The sequence below is a fragment of the Monodon monoceros genome, unplaced genomic scaffold (genome assembly GCF_005190385.1).
Source record: "Monodon monoceros isolate NGI ecotype Baffin Bay Population unplaced genomic scaffold, NGI_Narwhal_1 Super_Scaffold_13, whole genome shotgun sequence".
In the NCBI taxonomy this organism is placed as follows: domain Eukaryota; kingdom Metazoa; phylum Chordata; class Mammalia; order Artiodactyla; family Monodontidae; genus Monodon; species Monodon monoceros.
This window is the reverse complement of record NW_021703769.1, coordinates 79963920-79984344: the sequence shown is the minus strand read 5'-3', so window position 1 is coordinate 79984344 and position 20425 is coordinate 79963920. Positions and strand designations below refer to the sequence as shown.

The window sequence follows — 20425 nt, the reverse complement described above, 5'->3', positions numbered from 1 at the left end:
GGCAGGGCGCTGCTGGTTCCTGGGGGATTGGGTGGGAAGGGTGGTGGGAGGAGATAGAGACACAAATGTGTGAGACTCCAGCCCTCTCCTCCTGGGGCCGCCCACGGGGAAAGAACCCCAATGTCCTGTCACAACCTGCCTTGTATAAACATGTACATTTTTTCATAACATTTTGAACAAGGTTTATATTGACTCAAGTTTAAAAACAAAGTGTGACTGAAAAATTTTTACAGAGTCTAGTGCACCAATGCTGATGTGAGGGGTTATGTATGCGACTGAGGAAAAAATGTGTATTCTGGTGGCCTGAAGCTTTACTGGACGAGGATGTGTGAATGTGCAGAGATATATTTAGTGACACAGTGTAGAGAGGCAAAAAAAAAAAAAGTAAAAATTCCAAATGTATATTTTTTCTTATACCCTTTCCTTGCCCCCCAAATTATCACTTCCTGTTACTGTATCACCCTTGTCATTAGGAACTCTAAGCCATGCGGAGCACCATCCCTCCCCCTTCAACCCAGATGCTGCCCTAGGTCCCTTGGCCTCTTGCGGTGACAGACAACTCCAGCTAAAAGTGTTTGGTGTTCTTAGCTTCATCCTCTTTCCCACTTTGCTTATCCCCATCCTCAGACCCATGGCCTTGCCCTCCTCCCGGGATGAGAAGACAAGCAGAGCCTTCAAGGCCAGAGGGGAGGCCTGTGGAGGGGCCGCCTGCGGGGAGTCTCAGCACCAGGAGAGCGAGGACCAGGCTCCTTCGGAGGACTGAGGAGGGTAGGGGCCTTCCCCAAGCCCGCTCACCCCTGCTGTGACTGGAACTTCCTTTATCAATCTGGCTTCTTTTCCTATATTGCAGAAGGGCCTCTCTGTGGTCAGTGCAAAGGGAACAATGATCTAGGGCTCCCTGCCCCGCTCTGCACACTGAGGGGCTGGTCCTGACCTGGGCCAGCTGGGGCCTCTCCTCTCTCCCTCAGCTCCCTGCCTCTGCCACCCGCTTGGCATCTCCTTAGGAGTCAGTCTGTGTCTCTGTGTGTCTCTCTCTCCTTTTCTCTGCTTCTCTGAGTGTCTCTCTCCTCCCAGGGAAAGGGGTGACAGCAGGACCAGTTCAGGCTCCTTCAGGGAGAGGTCCACGGCCCTGAGTCCCTGCCCAGCTACAGCCCCTTAGAGAGGAGGAGGAGGGAGATGCTGGTGGTCAAGCCTCAGCCCCCAGCCCAGGCACCAGGGGCACCCAGCATGCTGGTGGTCTCTCTCTCTGCAGGTGGGGGACACTGCAGTGCCCCTCTTCATCCCCAGGCAGAACCAAGGCCCACCAGGCCCCTCCCGCCCTGCTCTGCTCCCTGTGTGCAGTCTCACACCCTCCCTGAGGTGAGGTGAGGGTGGGTGCAGGTTCCCACCTACCCAGAGGGTGGGCCTTCTGGAGGCCACGCCTCCACCCAGAGATGTAGGACTGGATCTGCAGGGCCCTCTGTCCTCACACTCTACAAGGAGGACACCGGGGCTCCGACACGCCCTGCCCCACATCCAGGACTCTGAGGTGGCGGGTCCAGGACTTGAACTCCAGTCTTGCTGAGCCCACAGAGCCTTCTGCTCCTTCTGGATGCTTCCTGCTGGCTGCACCACAGAATCTCTGGGCCTCACCCTGTGAGTGCAGAGCCCTGCGGGGTGAGCCCGGAGACTGTATTTAATAACGCTTCTCGGGGGTTCCATCTGCAGCTGTGCAACCCTGGCTCATCCAGAGCCTTCCCTGGACAGAGGGGATGAAGGTCAGAGCAGTCATGAGGCATCCAGCTGACAGTCCCTGGGACCCTCTCTGATGGAGGCCCTGCCCGCCTGTGACTGGTGGTGAGCGGGGTGAGAGATTGGGGGCTGGGAACTTTGGTGGCCCCCCAGGGCTGGCTGGGATGGAGGCTCTGCTCACCCGCTCTCCAGGATGACGTTGGCATTGGTTCACAGAATGGACCATGGGGGTGGGAGGACATGATTTGAACTTCCTTTTTCCTTTTCTCAGTTTTTTTCCCAATCCTAATAGATGTTTTCCACAGTTCTCTCATGGCCAGCCAGGTAGTCCTGGCTTTCTCTATGTGCCTGCACTTATAGGCCTCAGAGGACAGATTCTGCACTTTCATGGAACCCTCTTATCTGAGTCAAGCCCTAAACCTGCGTTTTCTCATTTTCAGCTTTATAACATTCTGTGGTGATGTATCCTTATGTTAATTTTCCCAGGAAGAAACTGAGGCCCAGAGCCTTAATGTCATGGAGAGTCCCAAACTCTCCCATTCCTGTTGGGGGAAGGGAGGATGAACTCCTGTCACCAATTCAGCCCAAGCATCTTTCAAAGTTCACAGGGAGGTGACCTCACTTACTCTGGTTCCCTCCAGGTCTGGATTTGGACCGCACTCAGGTCTGTCTGCCTCGTGAGCTTGGCGCTTACCCAAGATTGCCCCTCCCCCACCAACCACCCCCGTTAACCTCCCTCACTTCCCCTTCCTTCCACAGCCCATCCTGGGGGGTCATTCATTGTGCTTCATTCAGCTGGCCACTTCTCAGGGTCTGGGGAAACAAAGGCAGGAGGGATGTGAGTGTGGCCCCTGAGGTGAGGCAGGACACATGAGGCAAAGAAAGAGCACAGGGAAGGGGGAGGGCGAAGGGCAAGGTCTTGGTCTCTGCTCTTTCCCATGGGCTGTCCACGGGCCTCTGTTGACATCAGCACTCTGTTTACTTCCTCTTGCTTTGTAGGCAGGGAGGGGCCCAGAGAAGGCTTCTCCTGCCCTGGTTGGGTGCAGGCGTGCAGTGAGCCCTCCAGGAACTAGAGTCCAGCTGGGAAGGGAAGACTCTCAGCTTGCTTCACTATGTGAGGCAAGTAGAGGGAGACCCAGGCCCCACAAAGTTGAAACAGGCAGGGATGACATCTCCCACTTCTTGTGTGTCGGGTGCTTTGCATTCGTGTTGGCCATGTTTTCTTATTTGCTGTATTCTTGATGCTCTGACATCTGGGGCCTCACTGACCGGGGAGAGACTGTCCCTCCCAGGGCTGCCAGTTCTTAGAAGAGCAATGGATGTGCCCAGGAGCTCACCTGTCATATGCAAACCAGCCAGTCCAGAGCCCACACTCCCCACCACCTCCTCCATCTGGCTCTTATGCTCCAGGAGGCCCATGTTCTTCTGCCATATTCATCCCAGGGCCAGGTACCAGGCAACTAGGGACAGCCCCTAATCCCCAGAGCCCGCAGACATTATTCATACCAGCTGATCCTAAACCTGCCTGCTCTCCCTTGCCTTGTCTTTCTCACAGAACCTACAACAAAGGCTCCTGCCCATGTTTCCCCCTCCCTCCCTCTGCCTCCTGACTGACCCTGGTGCCTCCCTACATGGCCCTGCGTGGAGTGCTGGGCATCTTGTTTTTATGGTTTTGTGAACATAAACTGCTTCCTTCATAACAGTCATTTGCATGTGTGTCTTACCATACCTGATTAAAACACATCCAGGTTATGTTTTAAAATAGCTCTTAACTCTGCCAGCAGCCCCAGGAGGTAAGCAGGGTCTATTTTGATCCTCATTTTTTTTTTTTTTTTTTTCGGTATGCGGGCCTCTCACTGCTGTGGCCTTTCCCGTTGCAGAGCGCAGGCTCAGCGGCCATGGCTCACGGGCCTATCCGCTCCGCAGCATGTGGGATCTTCCCGGACCGGGGCACGAACCCGTGTCCCCTGCATCGGCAGGCGGACTCTCAACCACTGCGCCAGCAGGGAAGCCCTGTAGATGATCTTTTTTATTCGAGGATGTGAATACCAGATTTCTATGATGCTCAAATCTCTTATATAAAATGGCATAGGTATTTGCATATAACCTACACAATCCTCCTGTACTTATTTATTTTTATAGAAATATAGATGATATACAATATTACATTGGTTTCAGATGTACCACATAGTGTTTTGACATTTGCATACATTATGAAATGATCACCATGATAAGTCTAGTAACCATCTGTCTTCATACAAAATTCTTACAATATTACTGAACATATTCCTTATGCTGTGTATTACATCCCCATGACTTATTTTATAACTGTAGATTTGTACTTCTTAATCCCCTGTACCTCTTTTGCCCTCATCCCCAACCTTCTCCCCTCTGATAACCACCCATTTCTTCTCTGTTTCTGTGAGTCTGTTTTCATTTGTTTGTTTTATTTTTTATATTCCACATATAAGTGAGTTCATATGGTGTTAGTTTCTCTCTGGCTTATTTCACTTAGCATAATATGCTCTACATGCACCCACGTTGCCACAAATGGCAAGATTTCATTTTTTTTTATGCCTGAGTAATATTCCATTGTTTATATATACCACATCTTCTTTATTCATCTACTGATGGGCACTTAGGTTGCTTCCATATCTTGGGTAAGTAATGCTGCAGGAACATAGGGGTGCATATACCTTTTCATATTAGTGTTTTTGTTTTCTTCAGATAAATACCCAGGAGTTAAGTTGCTGTATCATATGGCAGTTCTATTTTTAATTTTTTGAGTAATCTCCATACGGTTTTCCATAGTGGCTGCACCAATTTACATTCCCAACAGCAGTGCACGGTGGGTTTCCTTTTCTCTACGTCCTCCAACATTTGTTATTGGCGGTAGTTCATTATGGTTTCAATTTGCATTTCCCTGATGGTTAGCGATGTTGAGCGTCTTTTCATGTGTCTGTTGGCCTTCTCTATGTCTTCTTTGGAAAAATGTCTATTCAGGTCTTCTGCCTGTTTTTTAATTGGGTTATTTGTCTTATGGATGTTGAGTTGTATGAGTTCTTTGTATATTTTGGATATTAACTATTTATCAGATGTATTATTTGCAAATATGAGCAATTTCATTTGGGCAGGGCGGTCGCGGTGCCCAGGACCCAGCGCTTCATCTGTTCCCTGGGTTCTTCCCAGCCGGTCCCTGGAGGAGCCTGCAGGCCCCTGAAGGGAGCTGCCTGGAGCCTCCACCCGGGGTCTGGGGGTCAGTACAGGGCGGTTGTGTTAAAATGTCGGAAGCCGAGAGAGGCCGGATGGGCGGTGGGCTACCCGGAGGGTTGGGAGTGGGCGCTGGGCTGTGGCGGGCGGGGAGCTTCAGGCCACGGGGACAGGCGGCGGGACCCCCGGGTGGGGAAGAGAGCTCCGGCGGGCTGGGGACAGGGGACTGTGTCAGGGTCGGGCCAGGGGGCGAGCCCGAGGGTGGGTGGGGCTGGACTGGGGAAGGAGGGCTCTGGGGTCGCCGAGGGGCAGAAGGACGGGGTGAGCGCCTTCTCGCGACCCGCTACTGGATTGCAGTGGCGTGGGGAGGGGATAGTCACGGGGGAGGGAGGGTCCTAAGGACGGTCGGGGGAGGGTTGAGCTCGGGTCCCGGCTGCTGTCCGGGCTGCTGGGCCAGCTGCAGTGGGCGCGGGCGGGGCTTAGGGACCCAGCACGAAGGGGTTGGGGGTCTTGGACGTGGGTTGGGTCACAACTCTGTCCTCCTCCCCCGACCCCGACAGCGTCTCCCAGGACGCTCTTCTCTCCGGCGGGGCTGGCGTCCTCTGCAGAGGGACCCCTTGGGGGCCGCCCGCCATTGGGCCCCTTTGCGGCGGGTGTCAGTGGCGCCACCTAGTAGCGACCCCACGGCCGGCTCCTGGCTCCGGGCGCCCGGTTCAAGATTCTTTTCTACAACACTTTACTTCATTGTCACTGTTGTAATAACAATCTGAATCTTGTTCCTTTGTACACGACTTGCTCTTACTTGGAAAGTTCTTAGAATTTTCTTTGTATTTGATGTTCTTATCTTTCATTATAATGCACCTACATGTTTCTCTTATTTCTTTGGTACACAATGGGCCCGTGCAGTCAGGCCATTTCTTTTTAAATTAAATAATTGAGTAACTTTAGTAAATTCTGGGAGATTAGTTTCTATTTGTATCAGTCAGGGCAGGAGACAGATGACATTCTCAAATTGAGGGAATGGAGGAGAGTTTAATAAAGGAACCATTTCTAAAGGAATGGAGAGGATTATGGGACGCCGACAAGGGAGGTGGAGCATCTTGGGCTAGCAAGAGTGGAGTCCTTGTTGCCAATATGCTTGAAGGAGCAAAGAGAGGGAACAATTGCCAGAAACTGGAGTAAGTAGCCCTAGTTGTAGGGGGAAGGCCTTTGGTGGAGGAAAACAGCAGCCCAAGGTGATTCAGCAAGGAGGGGATCTCCTCCCCTTGATCAGCAGGTGTCTCCCATTGGCAGGTCCCAATAGGAAACCGGAGGGCAAAGGCACCTGGGTGACGTGGTCCAAAGGAATCAGCCTCCTGGGGCTGAGTAATATTCCATTGTATATACACACCACGTCTTCTTTATCCATTCATCTTTCAATGGACATTTATTTTATTTATTTATTTATTATTTTAAAAGGTGAAGAGGACACTTTTTAAAAAAAAATTATTTACTTTCTTGACTTTTTTTTTTTTTTTTTTGGCTGCGTCGGGTCTTCATTGCGGCCTGCAGGCTTCTGTCTAGTTGTGGCATGCGGGTGTTCTTTCTCTAGTTGTGGCTCGTGGGCTCCAGAGAGCATGGACTCTGTAGTTTGCAGCACGTGGGCTCTCTTGTTGAGGCGCGCGAGCTCAATAGTTGTGGTGCCCTGGCTTAGTTGCCCCACGGCATGTGGGATCTTAGTTCCTCCACCAGGGATCAAACCCTTGTTCCCTGCATTGGAAGGTGGATTCTTTACCACTGGACCACCAGGGAAGTTCCCTGTTGATGGACATTTACATTGCTTCCATGTCTTGACTATTGTAAATAGTGCTGCTATGAACATTGGGGTGCATGTATCTTTTTGAATTATAGTTTTCTCCGGATATATGCCCAGGAGTGGGATTGCTGATCATATGGTAACTCTATTTTTTGTTCTTTGAGGAACCTCCATACTGTTTTCCACAGTGGCTGCACCAATTTACATTCCCACCAACAGTGTAGGAGGGTTTCCTTTTTTCCACACCCTCTTCAGCATTTATTATTGTAGACTTTGTGATGATGGTCATTCTGATCGGTGTGAGGTGATACCTCATTGTAGTTTTAATTTGCATTTCTCTAATAATTAGTGATGTTGAGCATTTTTTCATGTGCTTCTTGGCCATCTGTATGTCTTCTTTGGAGAAATGTCTGTTTAGGTCTTCTGCCCATTGTTTGATTGGGTTGTTTGTTTTTTTTGTTATTGAGTTATATGAGCTGTTTGTATATTTTGGAAATTAAGCCCTTGTCAGTTGCATTGTTTACAAATATTTTCAACCATTCTGTAAGTTGTCTTTTCATTCTGTTTATGGTTTCCTTTGCTGTGCAAAAAACCAAAAGCTTCTAAGTTTGATTAGGTCTCATTTGTTTATTTTTGCTTTTATTTCTATTGCCTTGGGAGACTGACCTAAGAAAACATTGCTACGATTTATATCAGAGAATGTTTTGCCTATGTTCTCTTCTAGGAGTTTTATGGTATCATGTAAGTTTATGTGGTATCATTTAAGTCTTTAAGCCATTTTAAGTTTATTTTTGTGTATGGTGTGAGGGTGTGTTCTAACTTCATTGATTTCCATGTGGCTGTCCAGCTTCCCCAACACACACCACTTGCTGAAGAGACTGTCTTTTCTCCATTATGTATTCTTGGCTCCTTTGTTGAAGATTAATTGACTGCAGATGTGTGGGTTTATTTCTGTGCTCTCTAGTCTGTTCCATTGATTCATATGTCTGTTTTGAATACTGTAGCTTTGCACTGTTGTCTGAAGTCTGGGAGGGTATGTTTATTTGATTGAATCCTCTCTCCCGACTATACATGAGAGCAGAGGCTGTGCTTGCTCTTGCTCTCTGTGGCATCCCCTGCACATTCCACAGAGCCTGGCACATAGTAGGTTCTCAGTCAGTATTTTTGAATAAATGAATAGAAACCAGAGAAAGCCAGAAGAATGGAAGTCCACAGGACTCTATGTTTGAGCAGTTGAGAATTGGGAGCTTTGCTTTACAAGTTTCAAAAATAGATATGCATTTTTGCCTTTTGAGTTGAAAGGCAAAAACTGTGAATAAATTTTTTAAAGTGTCTTTTGTTCTTATAAAAGAAATCTGGAAGAACCTGAAGCTGACACAGGCATCATTTAAGACCCAAGATGTGAAGGTGTGGGTGTGACTGTGACAGGTTGTACCTTATTAAGGGAAAAGAACTCTCTCGCATAAGGATGGAGAGTGGGGTTCCGCATATATGTGAGACCATACGATACTTGTCTTCCTCTGTCTGACTTATTTCACTTAGCATAATGCTGTCAAAGTCTATCCAGGTTGTTGCAAATAGCAAGATTTCCTTCTGTTTTATGGATTAATAATATTCCATTATGTATATACACCACATTTTCTTTATTCATCCATTGATGGACACTTAGGTTGTTTCCATATCTTGGCTATTGTAAATAGTACTGTATGGGGCTTCCCTGGTGGTGCAGTGGTTGAGAGTCTGCCTACCGATGCAGGGGACACGGGTTCGTGCCCCGGTCCGGGAAGATCCCACATGCCACGGAGCGGCTGGGCCCGTGAGCCATGGCCGATGAGCCTGAGCGTCCGGAGCCTGAGTGTCCGGAGCCTGTGCTCCGCAACGGGAGAGGCCACAACAGTGAGAGGCCCGCGTACCGAAAAAGAAAAAAAATAGTACTGTATGAACATGGAGGGGAGATCTTTTTGAGTTAGTGTTTTCCTTTCCTTCAGATAAATACCCAGGAGTAGAATTGCTGAATCTTATCAGTAATCTCTTATCTGACTGAAGTTTGACTTTTGTTGTTCTTTTAGAAAGTCAGCTGTATTTCCTGGATTATCACATATTTGAAATGTTGGTCTGTTGCCTTCACAGCTGTGTAATACTTTAGCTGAGTGTAAAATTCTTTTTTTTTTTTTTCAGGACACCTTTCTCTTTAATGAAATTGTTCAGATGTGCAAGGGATTACAGGCATTTGTGATCACAGTAAGTGTCCTGAGGTTGGAACCACACAACAGACGAGAAAAAAAAGATGCTATAGTCTGTGCCCATTCATGCTCTTTGTCCTCCTTCAATATTAACAAAATGTAATGGAGAGTCCCTACCTTTTGTTGAACTCATAATCGAGTTTTAGCATTTTAATGATTATTCTTTATGATTTGTAGGGGCCACATGGCCCATAATGCACAATTAGAGGTAAGATGCCCTTTCCAAGGTCATTGGCTCTATACAACTTTTGTAAATATGGCTGGTACATTACTTTTATTATTCAGTTAGCTTTGGCAATCAGGAACTTAAGACATAATTGGATCACGTCAAGCACAGTTACGTTGCACGTGAATCCAAGAACAGAATGTGATGAGCACACCACAAGTTTAATTCAGGGTTATCTAATTGTTTAATCCTAAAATACAGTTCCTCTCATCTCACTGGAACCCACACACTAAATTAAGGACTTCTGGCTGCCAGAATTCATTTGTGTTCTGGGATTTTCACTTTGAAAACTTCCAAAGGAGCCAAGGAATCCTGCTGATAGCAGAGCAAGCCTCAGCTGTGGAAGTCAAACTGGTGATAAATATGAAGAAAACCGTAATCAGTTTTAATGAATACAAATAGCACAGTGCCTGGACCAGGGGAGTCCAGGGAAGTGTTCAGCGTAGTTCATGGGTGGAATTCAACAATTTTTTTTTTCATACACACACACTGTATTTTATTTTTACAAGAGATAAATAGACTGACACCAAGCATTGTAAATGGATGACCACAACAAAAGCAACAATGACTGCAGTTACCAAACACGAAACACACTCACACTATGTCATAATATTGACATTCAGTCCGGGAATCCTCCACTGTAACAGCTCCTTTACTTTGCAGTGAAAATTGATTTGTACATTTTTTGCCTCTGAGTCCTTGTGGGATTTTTTTTTTAATTCAAACAGAAAGTCACAAAACTTATAATCATCCTCATCAGTTCACTCAGTCCCGTGTAGTTAATTATTTTTCATCTTGATCTTTTGTGAGCACTTTTATGAGTTCATCAGGTTTCCATTAGAGTTCTGAAAATGCTTATTCATTCAGTTCAGCAGTACAGTCAGTTACCAGAAACCTGTACTTGTCAGAGTCTTTTCCATGAATTCCTTGAAGATGTGAGTGTAAAATTCTTGGGTGTTTTTGTTTTGTTTTCTTATAGTTTGTGGTCTTTGCAAGCATTGTTCCACTGTCTTCTAGTGTTCAATGTTGTTGTTTATTAATCTAAGTCAATCTTAAATTTTCTCTTATAGGTGACTTAAACCTGTTTTGCTTAAATGCCCAAAGGATTCTTTCTTTATTTTTAAATGTCAGTGATTTTACAAGTGATGCCCTGATGTTGGCTCTTTTGTGTCAGTTTTTTTTTGGTATGCATGTAATAATACAGATTTCAATCATGTGAAAGAAAAATGGTTTGAATTAGAATAAGCTGAAAAATCCACAATTGTGTGAAATATGGCATGGATTCAGCTCTGAAGTACAGAAACAAATAAACAAAGCCCAGGAGCTTAAACAAATTAGAGAAAAATTGTGTGTCTCACATAAGGAGAAGTCTGGAAGAAGGCAGCCTGGGGGCAGGGGCACAGCAGACCTGTGATCCCAGTAGGAACCCTGCCTCCCTGTAACTTTCCTTTCAACCAAACTTAGCATTTGCTTGTTTCCTATGGTCACAAGATGTCTGCTCCCTCCCAGCACCAGAGCTGCATCTTAGGAGGTCAGGAAAAGAAAGAGAAAAGGGCAAAAGACATTCACCAGCCAAGTCTCTCTGCCTGTTAAAGAACTTTCCTGAAGCCCAACTCAGAAATGTCATTGGCTTGAAGTATGTCACATGGCAATCCCTAGTTGCAAGAAAGTCTGGGAAATGTGGCTTTTTCACCAGCCACTTTTGGTGGGGGCAGTTCACATGCAAACTCTATTTATTTTATTTATTTATGTTTTTAACATCTTTATTGGAGTATAATTGCTTTACAATGGTGTGTTAGTTTCTGCTTTATAACAAAGTGAATCAGCTCTACGTATACATATATCCCCATATCTCTTCCCTCTTGCATCTCCCTCCCTCCCACCCTCCCTATCCCACCCCTCTAGGTGGTCACAAAGCACTGAGCTGATCTCCCTGTGCTATGCGGCTGCTTCCCACTAGCTGTCGGTTTTACATTTGGTAGTGTGTATATATGTCCATGCCACTCTCTCACTTTGTCCCAGGTTACCCTTCCCCCTCCCCGTATCCTCAAGTCCATTCTCTAGTAGGTCTGCATTTTTATTCCTGTCCTGCCCCTAGGTTCTTCATGGCCCTTTTTTTTTTTTTTTTTTTAGATTCCATATATATGTGTTAGCATACGGTATTTGTTTTTCTCTTTCTGACTTACTTCACTCTGTATGACAGACTCTAGGTCCATCCACCTCACTACAAATAACTCAATTTCATGTCTTTTTATGGCTGAGTAATATTCCATTGTATATATGTGCCACATCTTCTTTATCCATTCATTTGTTGATGGACACTTAGGTTGCTTCCATGTCCTGGTTATTGTAAATAGAGCTGCAGTGAACATTGTGGTACATGACTCTTTTTGAATTATGGTTTTCTCAGGGTATATGCCCAGTAGTGGGATTGCTGGGTCGTATGGTAGTTCTATTTTTAGATTTTTAAGGAACCTCCATACTGTTCTGCATAGTGGCTGTATCAATTTACATTCCTGCCAACAGTGCAAGAGGGTACCCTTTTCTCCACACCCTCTCCAGCATTTATTGTTTGTAGATCAAATATCCAAAGTAATCTTGAGAAAGAAAAACGGAGCTGGAGGAATCAGGCTCCCTGACTTCAGACTATACTACAGTAATCAAGACAGTATGGTACTGGCACAAAAACAGAAATATAGATCAATGGAACAGGATAGAAACCCCAGAGATAAACCCATGCACAAATGGTCACCTTATTTTTGATAAAGGAGGCAAGAATATACAATGGAGAAAGGACAGCCTCTTCAATAAGTGGTGCTGGGAAAACTGGGCAGCTACATGTAAAGGAATGAAAGTAGAACACTCCCTAACACCAGACACAAAAATAAACTCAAAATGGATTAAAGACCTAAGTGTAAGGCTAGACACTATAAAACTCTTAGAGTAAACATAGGCAGAACACTCTATGACATAAACACAGCAAGATCCTTTTTGACCCACCTCCTAGAGAAATGGAAATAAAACCAAAAATAAACAAATGGGACCTAATGAAACTTAAATGCTTTTGCACAGCAAAGGAAACCATAAACAAGACAAAAAGACAACCCTCAGAATGGGAGAAAATATTTGCAAGTGAAGCAACTGACAAAGGATTAATTTCCAAAATTTACAAGCAGCTCATGCAGCTCAGTATCAAAAAAACAAACAACCCAATCCAAAAATGGGCAGAAGACCTCAACAGACATTTCTCCAAAGAAGATATACAGACTGCCAACAAACACATGAAAGAATGCTCAACATCATTAATCATTAGAGAAATGCAAATCAAAACTACAATGAGATATCATCTCACACCAGTCAGAATGGCCATCATCAAAAAATCTACAAGCAAACTCTATTTAGTATCTAACCTCCATAACACACTAAGTTCATCTTACAGAAAATAAAAATATATGTATTTAAAAATTGATCTGAAAGAAGAACATAATAACTGGAACAGAAATAAACAAGTCCCAAAAGAAACAACCATAACAATACTTAATTTTGGAAATGTAATTTTCCCTAATATAATTTATGTTTATGATTCATGAACTGTTCCTTAATTTTCTGCTATAATTCTGTACCATTTGTGTAACAAGCAGAAAAGTTCCTAGCTACCCTGTGCACACAGAGATTTTCTATAAATGTGTCTGCAGTCGGTTTCATTTGCTTTGCCCAGGATTCACTGGTTGACTGGCAATGCCTGGATTCATCACAGGAAGCTTTGATCATCCTTAATCGGACTCACATGGGGGAAATAAGGACGCAGTGGTTCCACAGCAGAAATTTTAGTGAATGTAAAAATGTAGGATCCATTGCATTCCTCTGTTTCTTTCTCCAATATTATAAAACACCTAGACTTTAATGCTTAGGCAAGGAACAGCAGCCAGCACACCATAGGGATTCTTCTGTACGTGATTCTCTAACATTTCAACCAAATCTATTAGAAAATAGCGGCTATATGTTTCACTGGTGAGACAAGAGTTATCAAAACATTATCTGTGGATTCCCTATAAGGAAAACAGCGTTAATCTCTTATTAGCAGAAACAAAAAAGCAAGGCTGTGTTCTGGCTACTCATTCACCCCCCTTAAGCATATCAGTTCACTCTCTGGATGAGAATCAAAGATTTCTTTGTTCATTTTTTGGTACTTTTTCAAACTTTCTACAAAGAGCATGTATTACTTTTTACAATTAGGAGACAGTTTATCTTACAAATCAATCCATAAAAAGCTTTATATAGAGAGTCAGGCTTTCCGCTTGGGTGGCTCTGATATCTGAAGTGGAATCCATCCCTTATATTTTTGCAAGGCTCCTTGACACTCTAAACATAGAGACCAACATGTATGCTCATATGTACCAATGGAATAGGCGTTGCTGGCTCTGTCCCCAACTCTCATCCCCTCAGTGTGGCTTTTCCACGTGGGGAGAAAGCTTTTAAGATACATTGGACGACTGTCAGGCTTCCCTCCCCTGCCACCACCCACATCCCAGTTCTTGCTGGTGGATATTATGACCTGCATCAGAGGGCGGTGAGAGAAGACATACAGACAGATGAGGGGGAGGGGCTTCCAGGCTTGGTCTCACACCAGCTTCTCCATCCACAGCCCCAGGACCGGCAGGAGCGCTCAGGTGGGGCAGACGTGGGAGAGCAAGAAGTCCACCTCATTTCGGACGACGCGCTTCCCCGGGTGGATGCTGTCAGGCAGGGCCAGGCTGGAGGTCATTTCCCAGGCGTCCACAAAGGCCACACGGAGGTTGGCAAAGGCAGCTAGGAGGAGCCGGTTCACCTGGAGGGAGAACCAGTCGCTGCCGTACACTGACTTGTAGCCGGTGTTGGCCAGTTTGATGACCACCAGAGTGCGGGGCTCCCGGGCCAGCAGCACAGCCAAGGCGGCCCGGATCCCTGCCAGTCATTACACAAAGATGGACGGAGGGAAGGTGGTGAAGTGGCCGCCCAGGCTCAGCACCACCACGGTGTGGGGGCCCCCAGCCAGTTCCCCCAGTTCCTGGACCACAGAGTGCAGGGCGGCCACAGATGTGCGGAGGGAGCGCAGGGGCCAGCTGTGCGCGGGTCAGTGCCGCACTATATGCCCCAGGCGGTGTCCACGGCCATCAGGGGACCCGTCTGATACGTGGTGTGTAGATCCACCGGCTTCAGGGCTGTGCGGAGGACGAGAGAGGAGGTTTAGGGATTAATATCGGACCGTGCACCATCCTCTTGAATGAAGAGTCCTCATTTCCCAGGACGTAAACCTTCTCCCTAAACCTTAGGGCTGCCTCCACTCAAGTTTTCAAGGTTGCCAAGGATCTCCCTATTATCCGTCCAAACACCTATTCAGTTTGCTTTCAATTCTCTGGCGTTTGATTTCCATAAGCTGGTTGGCCTCTTCTGAAACCTTCCTTTCTCGCCTTCTGTAACACTACATCATTCTGTTTCTTTCTCCCTTTCTGGTCAGTCTTTGCTCAGTTGTTTCTAGCTCTGTGTCAGGGGACACAGCTGAGTGAACTTACTGGGTTTCAGGACCCTCTGGCATGAGGCTGGTCACCATTGGGCAAGGACGTAAACTGGTCAACCCAGAATCTCTAGCCTGGGGCAAGTCTTCATCCAGGGGCGGCTGAAGGGCACCAATAGATGAATCCAAGTTGGAGAGCTCAGTCAGAAAGGAGGCTTCAGAGAGTGACAATACACGGCTAAGAAAGGAGAGGGTTCCCAAAGGGAAATCAATGAGACAAAATGCTACAGGGGGCCGGGGAGACTGAGAACTAGGAATAGGTCTTCCGACTTGGTAACTAGGAGGTCACTGGCAATGTTCTAGATTAGGGAGAGCAAATCGGTCCTGCCCTCTCCCCTCACGGCTGCTCACAGGACACAGTGTCCCGCAGATACTGCCACCACTGCCGGAGCGTGGAGTCCCCCATCATGTGGACGATGTGGCCAGCCAGGCAGCCCAGGATGCTGTCAGCAGTGGAGAAAGAGCGACCAGAGCAGGACAGCAAGTGCCACATGTTTTGGTGGTAGAATCCGGAGGGCTTCAGGCCTGGGAGGTGTCATGGTTGTTGAGGTGACAGAACTATAAGCGATTGTTTGGGAGCAAAACAGTCAGTGAGTACACAAGAGGCTAACGCTACGGCCTGGAGTCAGGACTGCCTTTCCTGCCAACCCTGGTGCCACTTACCCAGACGCCTGTTGTTCTCCTTCGCCGCCCAGATTGGAGAAATGCCCAGAGGGAGGGCCTTGTCTGTCACATTCCTGGAGAGAAACCAGTGGGCAAGAGAGGAATATGTGATGAGAAGGAATCCTGGACTGAGGTGAAAGATGGGTCCTTGGAGGAAAGGAGGTTCTCAATGTCAAGGGCATCTGTCCTGTGTCAGGGGTCCTGGGAGAGAGCAATATAGGGGGCCTAGGGAGGGATTGGAAGCTGGAGTTCAGGGATCCTGATTCTTTGAATTTCATGGCCTCAGGGATTTCCTCAGTGCAGAAAGCAGAATTGTTTTAAAATATATCCAGGACTTTGGTTTAATTCAGGTCTGGTGAGGCCAACAGATCAGGAGACAGTTGCCATTGAAGAGATTGTGTGTTACTCACAGTTCCTAAATGGGGGAGGGTGGGGGGCATGGCACACCATGCAGGGCCACGTGGGGAAGCACCAGGGCTGGTCAGGAGGCACAAGGGGCCGGCGGAGAATGTGGGTGAAAGCCTTCATTGTGGTTTTCACGGGAAGCGATGGGCGAGGAAGGGTAAGCAGCTGCGCAAGCTTAGGCTGGGATAGCTTGAATGCTTTCAGTGGGCACTGGGCCACAGGTGTGCTCCTCAGTTACCTAGTTCCTCGCTCTGGCATGTCGGGGCCGCTTCAAGAGCCTGGTAAAAGGAGGCAGGGTGGCCAGGTGGCCTCAGGATGGGGTGGGTTGCATATCAGAGCTGTGCTCAAGGCAAGTTGTCTGCTCCCTCTGGGAATCAGCTAGCCCAAGAGGTCAAAGCATCACCAAATATAGAAAATGAAAAACACAATTAATACAAGAAGGTGCTTGGAGCCTTCTACAAGAAGTTTTAGCTCTACTGTTGCTCTCACCAAGCCCACTGCAGTTGGACCTTCACTCCCACCAGAAACGGCAACATCCAGTGTCACTTCTCAGCCTTTGTCATCCCTGCATCAGCCCAGTGGCCCCTCCCTCCTCCCTGAGACTCGCTCTTTGCCTGGTGGCCAGGGCGCCTCACTCTCCTGGTAGCCCCTTTTACGAGCCCCCTTCTCCCCAGCCTCTTGATACTGGAGGGTCCGGGCTCAGCCTTTGCTCCTCTTTTCCAGTCACACTCCCTCCCTTGGTGGTCTCGCTCGGCCTCCGGACATTAACTTCCACAGTTGGATCTCCAGCCCTGACTTCTCTGCCAAATTCCAGATTTGTGTATGTATCAGCATCTCTGCTTGATGTCTGACACACATGACCAAACTCCCCGTCTCCACCTGCCTCACCTGTACTTTTTCCCCTTTAGCAGATGGTAACTCTGTCCTTCAGGCGAGCGGGCCTCAAATCCTGCAGTCATCCACCAGTTCTCTCTCTTTGGACCATTCTGTCTCTCAGGACATCCTGTGGGCACTGCCTTCAGAATATATCCAGAAATGAATCACTTTAGACACCTCTGCTACTCCAGCCCAAGGCCAAGGCCTCCTGTGTTTCAGTCTCTCTGCTTCTCCCAGTGACATCCTTGGCCAACTCTCTCATCCCCTTACAGTCTTTGCTCAAATGTCACCTTAATGAGTTCTACCCTGACCCCCTGCTTAACACTGCATCCTGCACACTCGTAATCCTCACCTCCTCTATATTTAAGACTTTCCATAGTACATATCTCCTTCTAACATCCTATGTAATTTACTTATTGTTATGTTTACTGTTTATCATCCCTTCCTCCAATCATATGTAAGCTTTTTTGTCTGTCTGTTCACTGCCACATCCCCAGTGTCTGCAGCAGGACCATGCATGTAATAGGTGCTCATGTGCATTTACTGAATGAAGGGACAGACTGATTGAAGAGGTTGAGTCCTAGGAGGAGAGGGGAATTTGCTTTTGGGGGGAAGGGGAGGGAATATTCCTGTACTCTGGAAAGATGCTGAGTGTGGCCCGCCCTAGGACTGTTGGGGCTCTGGTGCCCCATAGAGGTGACAGAGCTTTGGGGGCAGGTGAAGGATGATCCTGGAGCCCAAGACCACACAGGCTTGGACAGTGGGCACTTTGGGGTGACAAGCATGACAGAAGACTAAGGAAAGATCCCTGATGGTCAGGGTGTCAGTTCCTTTGCAGGACCCTAGGCAAGGGAACCCTTCCCACCAGCCCACTGCAGAGGTCCTCAGAATAGGATTAAAGTTGATGTAAAGAAAACACCTGACCTTGGGATTGCAAATCCACGTCCACTACACACTTGCACATGTGTGCTTCTCTGTTTAATGCCTGTCTTCAATCGGCATGCTATCAGCTCCTGAGAGATGGGACCATGCTGCCCTGCTCTCCTGTCCCCAGGACCTCCAGGGCTTTGGACAGTGTCTGGCACAGAGAGGGGGTTGGGGGAGGGGCTCAACGGCAGCAAAGGCCTGAGATCAGATTATAAGAGCCGACAGAGTCTGCTGTGCTGTCCCTGATCTAAGCAGGTAGCATACGTTAACTTATTTGTTCCTCACTACAACTCGACAGGGGAGGTCCTAAAGTTATTCCTGTCTACAAATGAGAGACCGGAGGTGCAGAGAGGTTATGTAACTTGCCAGAGATCCCACGAATAGAAGCTGGAACATAGTAACAGGTGGAGCAGGGATTTGAACCCAGGCAGTCTCGCTCCAGAGGTGGCTGGGCTTTACCTCCGAGCAACGTCCTGAGATGGCTCCTGTACTGAATCTTAGATCTATTTCCAGTTGACCAATGCCAAAAGGATGTGTGGTTCTTTTTTCCTGACCAAAGGGAGCATAAAAATTGGTCTGGAAAGAACCAGGTTTCCTGGTGCTGAATCCTCACGTTGGAAGTAAATGTTGTGGAAATTCACCAGTTGATGCTGAGAACCTCTGGAGAGGGGTGTCTGGTGGAGCTGGCACCTCGGGGATCTCCAGCTCAGCTGCCTCAGTGCTTCGAGCCAGCCAGCACCTCCGGTCCTCCCAGCAGCAGCCAGTGATAACTTCCATGCTCTCTGGGGCCACAGAGCAGCATCCCTCCCACCTGACCACCTCTGCCTCTCCCCGCAGCCCCTTCTCCCCCTTCACCCGCAGAGGGGGTGTCCCTCCACCTCTGCCCTGCCCCTACCCGGCCATCCCCGGGACCCGGTTTTTGCCTCCTTCCACTACTGTCTGCTGGAGACCAGATGCACCTATCTTTAAAAATGTCTCTTTCCTCCCTGGGGTCTCTCTAGCCCTCATCCTGCCTCAGATCCCAGGGGCAGGAAGTAGGGCTCACTGCCAGCCAGCCTGGTTTCACTGCCTCCTCCCCATCACTCCCATTCTTGCTTCCCTGGGACCCAGGACAATTCTCACCTTTGGTTTTGCTCGGCTTCTAGGCTGCGATCTCTGCTCCCTTCTCACTCAGTGGGGTCACATCCATCCTCCTTACTCCCCAGCCACACATCCTGGTGATTTCTAAATTGACATCTCTCCTTGCAGGGGCCGTCAGCACAGCAGAGGGACCAGGACACTTCTCTTTGGCCAGAGGTCTGTGGCTCTCCTTCAGGCTTCAGCTCAGTTGTCACCTGCCCTGATCACCATATGCCAGGTGGGGTGCCCTTTCTCCGTGTCCTCAAACCACTCGGTGTGTGCTACAGTTAAGCACTCACTACAGTGCTTGTTTTAAAAGGTCCCATGTCCCCTCACTGAAAACTTGGGCAGGTGTGCCAACTATTACGTGAAAGTTGTCAGCACTTAGCGTGAGACCTGGTATATGTTAGGTGCTCAGGAGACATGTTTAATAGAAGTGAATAGATGAATGATAAGAGTAGGGGCTCAGGCAGAATACATCCCAGACAATGCTGGGTCCCTTACTGTGCCAGCAGGGCCTCCTTGCACGGTGTGGTCACGTTCCAGTAACGTCCGCTTGAATGTCTCACCAGTGGGTCGCAGGACAGCGTGGGGAGTCGAGCACAGAACCAGAGCTCACCCGAATCGTCATCCCTGTAGTGACAGGTGGACTATTCCTCCCCAATTAACAGGGGGTTAACATTGCAAGTCACAGTTTCTTCGTATCCTGTGGGTCCCTGGAAATAGCCCATGAAATCAACTGTGGCCCACTGGGCTCTCCAAACCCCCGCAGAACCCACACTGCCTCGCTGGAGTGGATCAGCTGCACTTGCACCTGGGTCTGCCCAGCCCAGAGCAGGGGGAAGGTCAACAGGTATGTCCCATTCTCCAGATCCTTGACATCTCCGAGGCCGCCTGCCTTCAGGCCAGGCCCCAGCAGCTGTGCCCGAAACAGATCCCCACCGTGGGTCTTGGGCCTGCCCTGGTGGTCTCTGGCGATGAGGATGGCCTCCAGGTAGCCTCCCAGGGTGTAGCTGGTCTGGGCAGGATTCCTCAGGTGGTAGGTGGAAGTCTGGGGGCTAGTGGAGGCCAAAAGGTTGCCCCCATCTCCTGGGGTCAGAGGCCAGTGCAGAAGATGGGTCAGGTCTGAGAACTTCTGGGGGAGAGAGTCTGAAGATCTGTGGGCATGGTGGGGCCCTGGGGGCGGAGGGATGGCGCCGTCAGGCCAGGACAGCCTGATGTAGAAGATCTGTGGGCAAAGCCAGAAGAACCCATCAGTGTTTGTGTCTCTTCTTCTGGGAAGAAGTTCTCAGTTCACCAAACTTAGTGTCTGGTGGGTCTCAGGCAGAAATCCCACCTGCCTTGCATCATGCTGCTGCCACCCCGAAGCTGGTGTCTGAGCTACCATGACACACATCTGCAGACGCCATCTCGTGTTTATTTTGTATTTTTCATAATATTTATTGAAGTATAGTTGATTTACAATATTACATTAGTTTCAGGTGTACAACATGGTGATTTGATATTTTTATAGATTATACTCCATTTAAAGTTATTATAAAACACTGGCTATATTTCCTGTGCTGTACAATACATCCATGTAGCTTATTTATTTTATACATAGTAGTTGTAACTCTTAATCCCCTACTCCTATCTTGCCTCTTCTCCCACTTACCATCCTGTGTTTAAAATCCTGT

At 47.9% G+C, this 20425-nt stretch overlaps 2 protein-coding genes and 1 pseudogene across 9 annotated transcripts in view; 2 read left to right on the top strand and 1 right to left on the bottom strand.

The window, feature by feature from the left end:
* MBLAC1 (metallo-beta-lactamase domain containing 1) overlaps positions 1 to 20425 on the top strand; it is a 57598-nt gene that overhangs the window by 8651 nt on the left and 28522 nt on the right. Inside the window, exons 2-5 of one of the 8 annotated variants that reach the window (XM_029220358.1) lie at positions 628 to 768; positions 1708 to 1836; positions 8915 to 8977; positions 18879 to 19264. The gene's annotated coding sequence lies outside the window, so the exon portion shown is untranslated. Of the gene's footprint in view, positions 1 to 627; positions 769 to 1707; positions 1837 to 2217; positions 3570 to 8914; positions 8978 to 10275; positions 10334 to 18878; positions 19265 to 19420; positions 19522 to 20425 lie in introns of those variants that run through there. The other 7 variants (XM_029220360.1, XM_029220357.1, XM_029220361.1 and 4 more) reach the window with 7 other exon arrangements.
* LAMTOR4 (late endosomal/lysosomal adaptor, MAPK and MTOR activator 4) overlaps positions 8966 to 20425 on the top strand; it is a 50234-nt gene continuing 38774 nt past the window's right edge. The window contains exon 1 of the mRNA XM_029220366.1: positions 8966 to 8977. The gene's annotated coding sequence lies outside the window, so the exon portion shown is untranslated. The remainder of the gene's footprint in view (positions 8978 to 20425) is intronic.
* LOC114894340 lies at positions 12488 to 20158 on the bottom strand (annotated as a pseudogene).